General features: G+C 41.4%; 1 protein-coding gene across 2 annotated transcripts in view; it reads right to left on the bottom strand.

The window, feature by feature from the left end:
* PRSS12 (serine protease 12) overlaps positions 1 to 16505 on the bottom strand; it is a 305892-nt gene that overhangs the window by 247470 nt on the left and 41917 nt on the right. The gene's annotated exons all lie outside the window — the stretch shown is intronic.

Here is a 16505-nt window from a genome sequence, read left to right as displayed (position 1 = left end):
AAACCATCCTTTGACATAATGTCTTAAAACCATGAAAAGGAACAGAATGGCATTCTATTATCCTACAAATCGCTACCACAATAGAATAATCTTTGTTTTATATGCAATCTATCATGTCCAGTCTGTCAACTAAGCAAATTCTCTCATAATTATCATAACATTATAAATAATATGTTTTGGAGTTGCAACTTATTAGTGTTTTGTGCACTTAAATTAAAACCAAACATCATTCAGTATTATTCCATCAATACATCAGTCCTCCTCCATTCATCCACCTATTGCCAATATCATAAAATAAATAATAGTATACATAATTTTGGGTAGGATTTCCATAAGAGGCCAGAAATCTGATGAATATAGCCCTTAGGTTGACAAACCCCAGCACAGGCTTATAGGGGTTGTAAAGGCCTTAAGGTACCGTCACACTTAGCGACACTGCAGCGATACCGACAACAATCTGGATCGCTGCAGCGTCGCTGTTTGGTCGCTGGAGAGCTGTCACACAGACCGCTCTCCAGCGACCAACAATGCCGGTAACCAGGGTAAACATTGGGTAACTAAGCGCAGGGCCGCGCTTAGTAACCCGATGTTTACCCTGGTTACCATCCTAAAAGTAAAAAAAAAAAAAACAGTACATACTTACCTACCGCTGTCTGTCCTCCAGCGCTGTGCTCTGCTCTCCTCCTGTACTGGCTGTGTGAGCACAGCGGCCGGAAAGCAGAGCGGTGACGTCACCGCTCTGCTTTCCGGCTGACCGACGCTCACAGCCAGTACAGGAGGAATGCAGAGCACAGCGCTGGAGGACAGACAGCGTTAGGTAAGTATGTAGTGTTTGTTTTTTTACTTTTAGGATTGTAACCAGGGTAAACATCGGGTTACTAAGCGCGGCCCTGCGCTTAGTTACCCGATGTTTACCCTGGTTACCAGTGAAGACATCGCTGAATCGGTGTCACACATGCCGATTCAGCGATGTCTGCGGGGAGTCCAGCGACCAAATAAAGTTCTGGACTTTCTTCCCCGACCAGCGACAGCACAGCAGGGGCCTGATCGCTGCTGCCTGTCACACTGGACGATATCGCTAGCGAGGACGCTGCAACGTCACGGATCGCTAGCGATATCGTCTAGTGTGACGGTACCTTTAGGCTACAAGTCTACAGGCACTCTATGTGACTGCAGACTTCTGGGTCCTCACATCATGCACACTACATGCTGTGAAGATTCTCCTGTGCCGGGACTGAGCGGTCATGTGACTGCAAGAATGTAATTTGCATGCTTCTGGCCACATTCCGTCTAGACTGTGTCCGGCATCATTGAATGCACTTGCCCATCTAGAAACATATAGTTTAAACCAGGCCTATATAAATGACTCTTCCAAAGATCATAGAAAAACCCCAAAAAATAGAGCGGAAGCCAATGTCATAAGTACATATACAACAAGACTTTATTTAAATCATGGTTAAAAACACTTTCATTAAAAAAAAGTATAGTTTTACCGTCCACAATGGAAATACACATGCAAATTAAACTGCAAAAATGCAGATCATGCATCACATACCATTAGCGTATCCACAAAAACCAGTATGCAGAGGGGTCAAATAACCATTCAAAGTGGGTCAATAGAAGAGGAAGGAAGGCAGGAGTGATTACATTGGTTAAAAACACTGTTCCATTCCAACTTATAGAAGAGGTTAAAGACACAAATGGCAGATTTCATATTTTAATTTGTCAAATTAACGCGGTAATTTGTACCATCGTAAATATATATGCCCCTAATACAAAACAACTAAGCTTCCTAAATAAGGTTATGAGGAAAATCCATAAATGTAAACAAGGAGAATTATGCATTATGGGAGATTTTAATATGGTCCCCGATGGGAAACTTGACTCTACTTCTGCCTCACGTAGTTCCTCTATTAATCTCGACAAATGGATTACCAGTAACGAGTTATTTGACACTTTCAGATGTTTAAACTCTACCTCGAGGGAGTTTTCCTTCTTCTCACTGGTACATAAAACGGAGTCCAGGATTGACCTGTTTCTAACAGAATTATATACTATAACTAAAATAAAAAAAGCCACTATTCTGGACAGGTCAATATCTGATCACTCACCCATAGTAACTGAAGTCATGATTGGACCATATCTTAAAAATTCTGCTTTGTGGAAATGCAATAGTTACCTGCTGAACGTTCCAGAATACAGAGAGGAAATTAAAACCTCATTGCAAAATTATTTCAAAGAAAACATAAATGGTGAAACACACCCATTTGTGATATGGAACGCCCACAAAGCTGTAATTAGGGGAAAATTAATTCAGATCTCAGCGAGACATAACGCAAAACAAAGAGAAAAAATTATGAATATTCAGAAAAAAATCAGAGAAAAAGAAAATAATCTTAATAACCCAAATAATGACACACAAAGCGTTTACAAAGACATACTCGCACTGAGACAACAATTAAATAAAGCTATTATGGAGGACTATGAAAAAATAATTAAGGCATCAAAATTTACGAACTATTCCGAGACTAATAAACCGATGAAATACATGCTAGCCAAACTTAAAAGAGACAGGATAAATAAAAGAGTAAATAAAATAAAAAATAGTTCGGGGGATATGATCCACCATCCAACAAACATAGCAGAAGAATTTGCTACATTCTACCACAAATTATATAACTTAAAGGATGATCCTTTAACCCCCGTTTCAGATCCAAAAGAAATTAGGTAATTTCTTAGTAAATTACACCTTCCAACAGTGGACTCATCAGATCTAGATAATTTAACAAAGGCCATCACAGTATCTGAAGTCAGAGATACAATAAAATCCCTTAAACTCCAAAAATCACCAGGACCAGATGGGTTGGTTAATGAATATTACAGGATCTTCTCAGATCTATTGGCCCTTCACATGACTAATATTTTCAACACTGCATCAAGCTTAGGTGTTTTTCCCAAAGAAATGCTGGAGGCAACTTTGATAATGATCCCAAAACCACAGAGCAACATCGACGAAATAAAAAACTATAGGCCTATTTCGCTTATAAACACAGACGTTAAAGTTTATTCGAAAATCTTAGCTAATAGGTTAAAAGAAATCTTACCAAAAGTGATAAAACATGACCAATCTGGGTTTATCGAGGGGAGACAAACCTCCGATGCCACCAGGAGATTACTCAACATTCTCAGCAAAATTAACGCCAATGGTACTTCATCTGTCCTGTTGACACTTGATGCCGAAAAGGCATTTGATCGAATAAATTGGCAGTATCTTAAAATGGTGATGGAGAAATTCGGTTTTGATGATAAATGGCTCACATCGGTATTTGCGCTTTACTCGATACCCAGTGCAAAAATATACATTAACAACAACTTATCAAAATCCTTCCCAATAAGTAATGGAACTAGACAGGGTTGCCCACTGTCCCCCCTGTTGTTTGCCCTGGCAATTGAACCCTTAGCAGAAATGATTCGTATTAACAAGAATGTTCTAGGAGTGGACATCGGTAACAACCAATATAAAATATCCCTGTTTGCAGACGATATGTTACTAACTCTAACAGACCCCCACAATTCCATTAAAAACCTCCTGGAAATACTTGAGGAATTTTCTAAAATTTCTCTATTTAAGATAAACAATATTAAATCAAAGATACTCCAACTCAACTTACAAGAAGAAACCATTAATTCAATAAAACAAATGGTAGATTTTACCTGGGAGGAGGAACAGATTTCATATTTAGGAATTACTTTTTCAAAAAGGGTTAGCGAATTGGCCAAGACTAATGGGGAGAACATTCTTTCAGTAATTAATAAAGATTTTCAATCATGGGGTAAAGTGGGGTTATCATTGATGGGTAGGGTTCTAGCGGGCAAATCAATGATACTTCCAAAAATTCTGTACATCTTTAGAACATTACCTTTGAAGTTTTCTTCAGAATTTTTCAAAAACTGTCAAAAAAAAATACTGTCTTTTGTCTGGAGTGGGAAAAAAGCCAGAATATCTAGGGACATCCTTTACAAAAGTAAAAGAAATGGTGGATTAAGTCTCCCGAACTTACAAGCATACCACAAAATTAATTTAATAAAACATAGCCAGGGATGGTTCAATAAAAAAGATAACCCGGTGTGGCTCGATATGGAGTTGTCTTTAAATAAATCTGATTCTTTGGGAAACCTTCTCATTAAACATACCCTAAATTTAGACAAATATAAACGTAGTCATCCGATTATCTCAGCCATTCTTCAAGCATGGGATAAATTAGCTAAAATCCCGGGGGAAAAAAATAAAACAACAATTGGGGAAATTCTACCAATTTCATTAATAACCTCTCTATTCGGACAAAAATTTCCAACATTATGGGAACAAAAGGGAGTAAAAAAATTAGGAGACTTGTTGGCAAACAATAAACTACTAAATTTCTCAGAAATCAAACAAAAATGTAATATCCCTTCATCAGAATTTAATCAGTACCTCATTGTTAAAGAATGCCTTCAGATCTTCATTTCTAAGGCTTCTCCTAAATTCGAACCAATATATTTATTGCTTAGAAATCTTGATCATAAAGTTTTCTGGAGCACTAAGTTCCTATATAATATTTTCAATAAAGACTATACATTTAAAAAGAACAAATACATGAAAAAATGGGGGAAAACACTAGGCCTACAAATAGATGACGAGCAGTGGGAAGAAGCATTAAAAAACACTTATGCCTCTAATATCTCACTTCCACTCCACGAGACATATTACAAATTAGTTACAAGTTGGTATCTTACACCAGATAGAATTACTCATTTCGGCGGAAGCTCTTCACCGTTGTGTTGGAGGGGATGTGGAAACAAGGGGGACTTACTTCACATATTTTGGTCATGTCCAAAATTAACAAGCCTGTGGAAGCAGGTCTCCAAATACATTAGTAGTCTGCTCAATGAGGACTTTGTCCTGACTCCCCAGACGGCTCTTCTGTCAGTGGACATCGAAAAATTACATTATGAGGTTTGCAATAATCCATATCTTGTTGATAGTTAAAAACAAAATTGCAGCGATGTGGAAGAGCTCTGAGGCTCCGAGTTTCCCTGACGTTGTGGACAATCTTAATCTTCACAATTCCTTAGATCTTAAATTCGCTATAGCGAATGGATGTTTACAAAAATATGAAAAAAAATGGAATAACTGGAACTTCAGATTCCAAAATCAGTAATCTTTTCTGTGGATTGTGGTGTTGTTGACGATCAAATTAAGACGAGTAGCTAAGTTAAAAGTTTTCTTTCTTTATTAGGGCAATTTGTTTCTGGCCTAACTAGGTCAGTGGCCCAAAAAGCAAGGTTATTGCTTATCTGTTAGTTTTGTTCTTTCTTGTTTTGTTATTATGTTTCCCCTGCCCCTTCCTCTTCCCCTCCTGTTCCCCTTTTCCCCTTCCCCCCTTCTCCCAACCACTTCCTTTTCTTTAATGTAGATGCATACTAATATTTCACAAATGCATTATATTGGTTTTGTTTAAAAAAAATTGTTAATAAAAATTATTTGAAAAAAAAGAAAAAAAAGTGGGTCAATAGATATAGTAGTGCATATTGCCATTAAAGATCAATCCACATTTGAAAAGTACATATATAAACTTAATAAAGAAAAATATGTAAGGGTTACTATACCCAGTACCTGGTAAATATGGGTTGATACAGGAAATGAACAATACATAAAGTACTTAGTGCTATGTAAACTAATCTAAGTAGCTGCCACTGAACGGTTGATAGTAATCAAAATATGCCTGTGCACAAAGGGCTTACCAAAAAGCCATACCCAATGCTAAGTGTGTTAGGGGTCGAGTTCCCGCCTCTGCACAGGGGGAATCTCGGGCCATCTCCGCTGCGGTCTCCCATTCTTCTCCTGCCACAGTGGAGCCTGCTCAGCGGAGACGTCGGTCTCAGCGTCTCGCTCAGTCTGACTCTGTGCAAAGGGTTATTGCTGCTTTTCCAGCTTCTGCCATTGAACCCAGTGCTGGGCAGCGGCGAGCAGACGCTTTTGGGACTAAGTCCTGCTTTTTCCCTTCTGAGCATGCCCAGGGTAAGAGCTCTCATTGGAGGTCGAGGGTCACATGCTTAGATACTGCAGCAAAGCCCATTGGTTCTCCAGGAAGGTCCTGAAGGTGCTCAGGCTCTGTGTGCAGCCTCTCATTGGTCCTTCTAGGAAGGTTCTGTACTTGCTGCAGCTATAAAAGGTTCGCATGGCCGCATGGCCATGCGCTAGTATCAAATCTAAGTCATGTACTATACGCCAGTGTGGTTACGATTGTATGTATTCAGGGACCCGGCTGAAATTAGCCCCTAGAATACCGGCACCTCCGGTGAGGAGATTGTGTGTGTGGATTCAGGGCCCTGGCTGAAATAAGCCCTAGAATACCGGCTTCTCCGGTGAGGAGATTGTACGAGTGCGTAACAACAAACTGCTATCTGCTCGGCAGTCGCTGTGTACTCCTGTGAGGTTAACAGGACACAGTGCTTTCTTTAGGCGACTCTGTGAAGTAACAGAGTTCGCTTCTACCGCCATATAGGGCCGCCATTTGCCAGCAGCAGGTTCTCTCCTGCACGGTGGACCCCGGGCTGCGAGCGCACCAAATAACATCTCTCTCTATTTACTCGGTGCGTTCCGCCAGCCCTAACAAAGTGCGTGTTAACTAAAAAGGAAATGGAAGTCTAATAACCTAAAATCTAAGATCTAATAACCATGTATAAGTATATAAGGGGACAATACAAATATCTTGCTGAGGATCTGTTTATACCAAGGAAGGTGACGGCACAAGGGGGCATTCTTTGCGTCTGGAGGATAGAAGGTTTTTCCACCAACATAGAAGAGGATTCTTTACTGTTAGTGCGGTGAGAATCTGGAATTGCTTGCCTGAGGAGGTGGTGATGGCGAACTCAGTCGAGGGGTTCAAGAGAGGCCTGGATGTCTTCCTGGAGCAGAACAATATTGTATCATACAATTATTAGGTTCTGTAGAAGGACGTAGACCTGGGGATTTATTATTATGGAATATAGGCTGAACTGGATGGACAAATGTCTTTTTTCGGCCTTACTAACTATGTTACTATGTTACTATGTTACTATGTTACTATGAAGTAATACATAACCAGCACGTGCAGTCCTAATGGCCCCAACGTACATTTCGCGTCTTGCTTCTTCCTTGGGAACTGTATGTGTAAGTGTCAGTGTTGGAGCTATTTATAGCCCTGTCTTTCATAGGTGGCAGCGGTGTTGCAATGGCGCTCACATCGCTGAACCGAGCCCCAGCGCATGCGCAGGTCAGCGTCCCACGTCACTGTTCACTTCCCCGTCCGATGCGTCAGGACGGGGGGTGGAGTCAGCGATGTCACGGATGCGTCGCTACGGCAATGCGGTAACCCAGACAACGATGGAGTGCTCTCACCGCAGAACATACAGTGGGGAAGGTCTCCTGCAGGGGTGACTAAGGAGGGGAAAAGAGAAGGGAAGCAAAAAGGGCATTTTTTTGTGCCCTCTTTGTTTCCCTTCTCTTTTCCCCTCCTTAGTCACCCCGGCAGGAGACCTTCCCTCTTCCCCACTGTACGTTGTAGACAGGGCTATAAATAGCTCCAACACTGACACTTACACATACAGTTCCCCCGGAAGAAGCAAGATGCAAAACGCACGTTGGGGCCATTAGGACTGCATGTGCAGGTTATGTATTACTTCCATTTCCTTTTTAGTTAACATGCACTTAGCGTGGGGTATGGCTTTTTGCTAAGCCCTTTGTGCACAGGCATATTTTGATTACTATCAACCGTTCAGTGGCAGCTACTTAGATTAGTTTACATAGCACTAAGCACTTTATGTATTGTTCATTTCCTGTATCAACCCATGTTTACCAGGTACTGAGTATAGTAACCCTTACAAGGAGAGATATTTTTCTTTATTAAATTGATATATGTACTTTTCAAGTGTGGATTGATCTTTAATGGCAATATGCACTACTATATCTATTGACCCACTTTGAATGGTTATTTGACCCCTCTGCATACTGGTTTTTGTGGATACGCTAATGGTATGTGATGCATGATCTGCATTTTTGCAGTTTAATTTGCATGTGTATTTCCATTGGGGACGGTAAAACAATACTTTTTTTAATGAAAGTGTTTTTAACCATGATTTAAATAAAGTCTTGTTGTATATGTACTTATGACATTGGCTTCCGCTCTATTTTTGGGGGTTTTTCACTTGCCCATCTAGTTGACTCGCATTTATGCAAATACTTACTTGGGCTCACGTGCCCCCAGCTCTCAGTGACAGCACTGTTGAATCCACATAATACGTAGTTCACTTGATATGAGGACCCAGAAGTCTACAGTCATTTAGCGTGACTGCAGACTTGTAGACTAATGCCGCATTAAGCACTCTAGAACTAAGTCTCTTGTGATAAAGTCCCAGGGAGACTAAAATAGTACAATGAAACTCCAATAAATATAAAAAACATATGTTTATTTGAAAATAGGTATAAAATATTCAGACTCATAAAGAATTAAATGGCATGGTTTCCTCAATAGGAACAAATCACAGTGGAGTCAGTTCTGATCTTGTCCAGTGGACATTCAATTATTTATAAATTACATCTATGTATACATAGAAAAAAAATTCTCAGTTGGCTCTATTATACAGCTCTGGCAAACATTAAGAGATCACTGAACAGTTTTATAAAAATCAGCTTCTCTACATGTTTGACAGCAATTCCATTCCAGCGTCAGTTGAATTCCAACCAGAGTACACCACATTCTACTTAATGTGCTTCTGATTAGGTGATCATCACCTGAAACAAATATTATTTAATGAAGGGAAGTATAAAAAACACTGTTGTCGTGTTCACAATCCTCTTGCAATAGGACAAGCTGGATGGCAAAACAAGTGCTAGTAATATCCCAAAAGTAATATGAATGAAAACATAACTTTTAACCATGCCAAAGGAGTTGAAAAGAAAAGTCTTGAGTAAGGAAAAGAAGGGATCAATTCTGGCTTTACTAGCAGAGGGACACAGTGAGCGCCATGTTTCCTCCATCCTTAAAATTTCTAAGTCCATTACAACAAGGTCAAGCAGCAGACATTGGGGACAACAAAGCTACAGACTGTAGAGGGCGAAAACGACTCTCCACCGACCGGGATTGCCGTCATCTTATTCGAATGTCACTCTGCAACCGCATGATGACATCAAGTGACCTACAAAAGGAATGGCAAATGGCAGCTGGGGTAAAGTACACTGCAAGAACAGTTCGTAACAGGCTCCTAAAGGCAAGACTTTTTTCATGTAAAGCTAGAAAAAAGCCTTTCATTAATGAGAAGCAAAAGGAGAGCCAGGCTGAAGTTTGCCAAAGACCATAAGGATTGCACCATAGAGACTGGAGTAAGGTAATCTTCTCTGATGAGTCTAATTTTCAGCTTTGCCCAACACCTGGTCATCTAATGGTTAGACGGAGACCTGGAGAGGCATACAAGCCACAGTGTTTTGCACCCACTGTGAAATTTGGTGGAGGATTGGTGATGATCTGGGGATGCTTCAGCACGGCTGGAATTGGGCAGGTTAATATTTGCGAAGGACGTATGAAACAAGCCAGATACAAGGTTATCCTGGAAAAACAGTTGATTCCTTCTGCTCAGGCAATGTTCCCCAACTCTGAGGACTGTTTTTTCCAGCATGACAATGCGCCATGCCACACAGCTAGATCAATCAAGGTGTGGATGAAGGACCACCACATCAAATCCCTCTCATGGCCAGCTCAATCTCCAGACCTGAACTATATTGAAAACCTCTGGAATGCAATCAAGAAGAAGATGGATAGTCACAAGCCATCAAACAAAAAAGAACTGCTTACATTTTTGTACCAGGAGTGGCATAAGGCCACCCAAAAGCAGTGTGAAAGACTGGTGGAAAGCATGCCAAGATGCATGAAAGCGGTGATAAAAAATCATGGTTATTCCACAAAATATTGATTTCTGAACTCTTCCTGAGTTAAAACATTAGTATTGTTGTTTCTAAATTATTATGAACTTGTTATCTTTGCATTACTTGAGGTCTGAAAGCACTGGGGGGGGGGGTTAATTTTGACAATTTCTCCTTTTCAGAAAAAAAAATACAACATTTAGTGCTTGGGAATTCGGAGAAATGTTGTCAGAAGTTTCTAGAATAAAAGAACAATTTACATTTTACTCAAAAATATACCTATAAAGAGAAAAAATAAACTCAACATTTTGCAGTGGTCTCTTATTTTTTGCCAGAGCTGTAGATGTTCTCATAATAGGTTTCTACTTTAATGTTCTGTCATCAGCCAACAAAATCGTATAGTAAGTATACAGTATTGTGTAAGTTGCCTACCCCCAAAACCACACTTTTAAGCTTTCCCTATTAAGACTTAAAACTCACATAAAAACACTGGTTCACAGTTATCAAAAACAGTGTAATTTGTGCACCCACCGTGAGATAGCGCTCCCTGAGTGCGTTAGGGGACACTCGCTTGGCAATGGGATTAAAGCACACAGGAATGTTTTTCTCACACAGTCTATCCAGTTTATTTCCATACCATAAACTGCACCACGAACAGTTCCTTATATACATCAACGGCACCTAATACCCACCGACAGTCTGTCCCAATGGCAGATACTTCTCTACCGTTATTATAACCCCCTTCCTAGAGTTACCTTCCTGGAGATCCTGCTCCACACGCTAACTCCTTGTCAGTCCTTGTTCCCAGGGCTGCGTAACCGGGTTCACCATCCCGGATGATGCCTTGCTCACCAGGCCACCAGACAGTCTCAGACCCACAGAAGAATGGTAGCTTCCCCAACAGAGTAGCCGTCACAGGCTCTGCAGGACCATGACCTCACCCCGTGCTCTTCAGGACTCCGGTCCTACTCCCAGGACCTTCCAACACAGAGGCCATCCAGGTCCATGGCCTCTCAGTGTGCTATTCAGGATGTCCGTTCACTCATAGGACTGTCTAACACACAGGCCTTCATGTCTATCCAGGACCTTACACACTGACCATTCAGGTCCAAACACTCAGAACATATGACCCAAACCATGGTCACATTATGTACCTGTAACCACCCCCATAGGTGGGAGGTGTGTGTGGTTAGTCAGTCCAGCCCAGCTCTCCAACTAACCCTGTAAGCCCCCCTTATAACTAAACAACCACTTTTGGAACTACAAGTCCCAGAGCAACAACATTTTGGACTTACAGCGCAGAGGACAACCTCTGTCTCTGCGACACATACCGGCTATTCACAATGACGCCAGTCACTGTATCACACCACATACAGCCCCTTAAGTTATTTCTAACTTTATAGATGGGTATTGTCAGATAGTGTTCTTAAAGTGAACATTGTCAGCAGGATTGTCCTGCGTAAACTACATAGAGTGTCAGGCTGGCGCCGTTATACTAATTAAAATGATACCTTGGTTGATTAAATCCGTCTTGTGGTTTTTGGTTAATGTTTGTTATCAGTTAATGAGATTCTCATGCTTCAGTGTGGGCTTGTGGGGGGGTCTTTATGTGATGATCTGCTTAGGTATTCATCCTTATGGCTTATAACAGGTCACTGATCCTTCAGTGACTTGCCCGCTATTTTACATACGAAATAAAATATGGTTTGAAAAAAAAGAAATTCACATTAATCAGGCAGCCGCCTGCGCTGTAGCATGATTCTCTGGATAATATGCATATTTTAGCTTAGACATATAGTTTTGCTTTAAAAATGTTCTCTTTTTAAAAAAAATAATGGCACTAGTGGCCGCGCTCATGCAGTAGCATCTATTGCCTTCCAATGCTATTGTGCAGACTACGCCATTTTGGCAGAGAAAAAAATAAAAAAAATCAAGATGGCACCGGTGGGGCCTGCGCAGTAGCATAGTTTCATTTTTCTTCCAAGATGGCGGCACCGCCGGTGCCATTTTGTTTGGAAAAGAAAAATATTTCTTAAACAAAACTATGCAGTGGGTACATAAAGTATTCAGATCATTTTACATCATTTTTCACTCTTTGTTTCATTGAAGCCATTTGGTAAATTCAAAAAAGTTCACTTTTTCACACTAATGTACACTCTGCACCTCATCTTGACTGAAAAAAACAGAACTGTAGACACTTTTGCAAATTTAATAAAAAAGAAAAACTGAAATATCACATGGTCATAAATATTCAGACCCATTGCTCAGACACTCATATTTAAGTTACATGATGACCATTTCCTTGTGATCCTCCTTGAGATGGTTCTACTCCTTCATTGGAGTCTAGCTGTGTTTCATTAAACTGATAGGACTTGACTTGGAAAGTACACACCTGTCTAAATAAGACCTCACAGCTCACAGTGCATGTCTGACAAAATGAGAATCATGAGGTCAAAGGAACTGGCCAAGGAGCTCAGAGACAGAATTGTGGAATGGCACAGATCTGGCCAAGGTTAAAACAAAATTTCTATAGTGATCAAGGTTCCTAAGAGCCAAGTGGCCTCCATAATCCAAAAATGGAAGAAGTGTGGGACCACCAGAAGTCTTCCTAGACCTGGCCGTACAGCCAAACTAAACAATCATGGGAGAAGAGCCTTGGTGACAGAGGTAAAGAAGAACCCCAGGATCACTGCAGCTGAGCTCCAGAGATGCAGTAGGAAGATGGGAGAAAGTTCCACAAAGTCAACTATCACTGCAGCCCCCCACCAGTCGGGCCTTTATGGCAGAGTGGCCCGACCAAAGCCTCTCCTCAGTGCAAAACATATGAAAGCCCACATAGAGTTCGCTAAAAAAAAAAATCATGAAGAACTCCCAGACAGTGAGAAATAAGATTCTCTGGTCAGATGAGACAAAGTTAGACCTTTTTGGTGATAATTCTATGTATGGAGAAAACCAGGCACTGCTCATCACCTGCCCAATACAATCCCAACAGTGAAACATTGTGGTGGCAGCATCATGCTATGGGGATGTTTTTCAGCTGCAGGGACAGGACGACTGGTTGCCATTGAAGGAAACATGAATGTGGCCAAGTCCAGAGATATCCTAGATGAAAACCTCTTGCAGCGTACTCAGACTTGGCCAAAGGTTCAACTTCCAACAAGAAAATGACCCTAAGCACACAGCTAAAATAACAAAGGAGTCGCTTCAGAACAACTCTCTGGCCATTCTTGACTGGCCCTGCCAGAGCCCTGACCTAAACCCAATTGAGCATCTCTGAAGAGACCTGAAAATGGCTGTCCACCAACATTCACCATCCAATCTGACGGAACTGGAGAGGATCTGCAAGGAGGAATGGCAGAGGATCCCCAAATCCAGGTGTGAAAAACTTGTTACATCATTCCCAAGAAGACTCATGGCTGTACTAACTCAAAAGGGTGCTTCTACTCAATACTGAGCAAAGGGTCTGAATACTTATGACCATGTGATATTTTAGTTTTTCTTTTTTAATAAATTCGAAAAAATTACTACATTTCTGTTTTTTTCAGTCAAGATGGGGTGCAGTGTACATTAATGGGAAAAAAATGATCTTTTTGGAATTTACCAAATGGCTGCAATGAAACAAAGAGTGAAAAATTTAAAGGGGTATGAATACTTTCCGTACCCACTGTGTAGGGGGTATTATATATTACGTTTATACCTTTGCCTTTCTCTATCTTTTTGGTGCCGTATATTATCAGTGTTTGTATATTTGTTAGCATATGATGGTACTGCTACACAATTTTGTGTATTACCACTCCTATACAATGGTACTGCTACACTGTTATGTGTATTACCGTGTTTTGCTAAATGTATATATGTGTAATGTTATACTGCTTTAATGTTGCTATGTATAGTATAGGGTAAGTACAGTTATTAGTTTGGCCACTAGTGTACAGAGCTTTCAGCTAGAGTATAATGTAGGAAAGGGTTAACTATAGGAGGAGCTGTCATGTTGTAATCTAGTAACATTCCCTTAGGTAGTCAGAAGGGCCTGGGCGCCCAAATAGTCCACATGGGCTCTCGGCCCAGGACACCACAGCAGTCACGCAATGTTTAAGAAGAAGAAGAGAATTATAGCTACTCAAAGTCTATAGGACAGAAGTATGGTGTCAAGCAGCAGGATTGCAGCAGTTCATAGGTAGAGGAAGGGAGCGGTCTGGAAAAGTACAGGGTGCAGATTGTCCAGCATGTGGCAGATAATTGCATGGGTTGATGCTCTCAGAACCGGTGCAAAATGTACTGGAGACTCCCCAGAAACGTGAGTCTGAACAGGGAGAATACTGTGGTATATGCCTAAGGCAATGTTACCCTGTAATGTACTGAAGGACGTGGAACTGAGTGCAGGGAAAGAACAGAATGAGAACTGCAAGGACATGCTGTTGATGTTTTACTGACAAGAATGTGCGGCCAAGTTGTTCAAGTAACGTTTGACATGTTGCATTTGAACCTTGACTGTGTCTCAATTCTTGTGAAGCTTGTTGCAGAAAGGCCTCAGCACTGCAGTGGTATTCCTGAAGGCATATTAGGAAAAGACACAGGTATGCTGGTGAGAGAATGCTGTTTTCATGGAAGCAGAGACCAGGGCAAAGATACACCGGTGTGTATGGCCACAACTACGGCCCTGTCGCTCCCTTACAACTGTATGTCTAAGGCCATGTGCACACGTACAGTATTTTTCGCGTTTTTTTCGCGTTTTTTCGCTATACAAACGTGATAAAAACGCGAAAAAAACGCTTACATATGCCGCCTATTATTTACAATGTATTCCGCATTTCTTGTGCAAATGTTGCCTTTTTTTCCACGAAAAAATCGCATCGCGGAAAAAAAAGCAACGTGTTCATTAAATTTGCGGAATTGCGGTGACTCCGCACACCTAGGAATGCATTGATTTGCTTACTTTACGCATGGGGCTGTGCACACCATGCGGGAAGTAAGCAGATTATGTACGGTTGGTACCCAGGGTGGAGGAGAGGAGACTCTCCTCCACGGACTGGGCACCATATAATTGGTTAAAAAAAATAATTAAAATAAAAAACAGTGATATACTCACCTTCGATGTCTTCCCGCCTCTCATCGGTGCACGTTGCCGCTTCCATTCCTATAGATGCTCTGTGTGAAGGACCTGCGATGACGTCGCTATCTTGTGATTGGTCGCGCGACCGCTCACGTGACCGCTCACGTGACCGCGACGTCATCGAAGGTCCTGCACACACACACCATCCATAGGAACGGACGCCGCTGAGGAGATCGGCTGTCTGCGGGTGAGTATAACCATTTTTTTAATTTTATTTTATTATTTTTAAAGGGAACCTGTCACGCCGTTTTTTCAAGAAGAGCTAAAAATAGCGTTAAATAGGGGCAGAGCTGTGCTTTACATTAGTGTATTTTGGAGCCTTTATTCCCCACCTATGCTGCCGAAATACCTTTGTAAAGTCGCCGTTTTGGGCTGTCACTCACGCTGGTCAGGTCATATGGGCGTGGTGACAGCGCTGTTTCTCCCCCAGATCTCCGTTGGTGGCGTAGTGGTGTGCGCATGTCCAAGTGGCAAATCCACTGCGAAGCTTCAAGGAAAATAGCGCTATCTGCGCTATTCAGCCGTTTATCGGTGGGCGCGGCCATCTTTGTGAGGCCGCGCGTGCGCAGATGGTTCTTCTCGGCTTCCCGGGGCTTCAGGAAAATGGCCGCGGGAAGCCACGCGTGCACAGATGGCGATCTCGACTGCCATTCTCGGCTGCAGGAAAATGGCCGCCGCGATCTCCATCTGCTCCAAAATACACTAATGTAAAGCCCAGCTCTGCCCCTATTTAACGCTATTTTTAGCTCTTCTTGAAAAAACGGGGTGACAGGTTCCCTTTAAACATTCTATCCTTTACTATTGATGCTGCATAGGCAGCATCTATAGTAAAAAGTTGGTCACACTTGTCAAACACTATGTTTGACAAGTGTGACCAACCTGTCAGTTTTCCAAGCGATGCTACAGATCGCTTGGAAAACTTTAGCATTCTGCAAGCTAATTTCGCTTGCAAAATGCTAAGAAAACCGGGAAAAAAGCGCAAAAAAAAAAAATGCGGATTTCTTGCAGAAAATTTCCGGTTTTCTTCAGGAAATTTCTGCAAGAAATCCTGACGTGTGCACATACCCTGAATCAAATGAAAATATGCATATTAATGAAGGATCAGTGACCTGTCACAAGCCATGTGGATGAATATGCAAGCACAGCACCACATACAGTCCCCCCTGTATAGGCCCGCTTGGCGCACGTGCATATCATTAACTCAAAACTGAAAATAAAGATTAAACAACAACCACAAGACGGATTTCATCAACCAAGATATCATTTTAATCATTGTAGCGGCGAACCCTGACACTGTTTGTAGGTTACTGTGTACAATCCTGCTGACTGGTTCACTTTAAGTTCAAGCAATCTTGAAATTTGCTGCTTATTAAAACTTTAAGACGTTTTTGAGATATTCATTTATTTTTGTTTACAGCTCGTCATCTTAGAAATCAACTACATCTGTTTTAC

Source organism: Ranitomeya imitator, chromosome 1, assembly GCF_032444005.1.
Source record: "Ranitomeya imitator isolate aRanImi1 chromosome 1, aRanImi1.pri, whole genome shotgun sequence".
Taxonomy (NCBI): Eukaryota; Metazoa; Chordata; class Amphibia; order Anura; family Dendrobatidae; genus Ranitomeya; species Ranitomeya imitator.
Note: the sequence above shows the minus strand (reverse complement) of the source record. Positions and strands in the feature narration are given on the sequence as shown.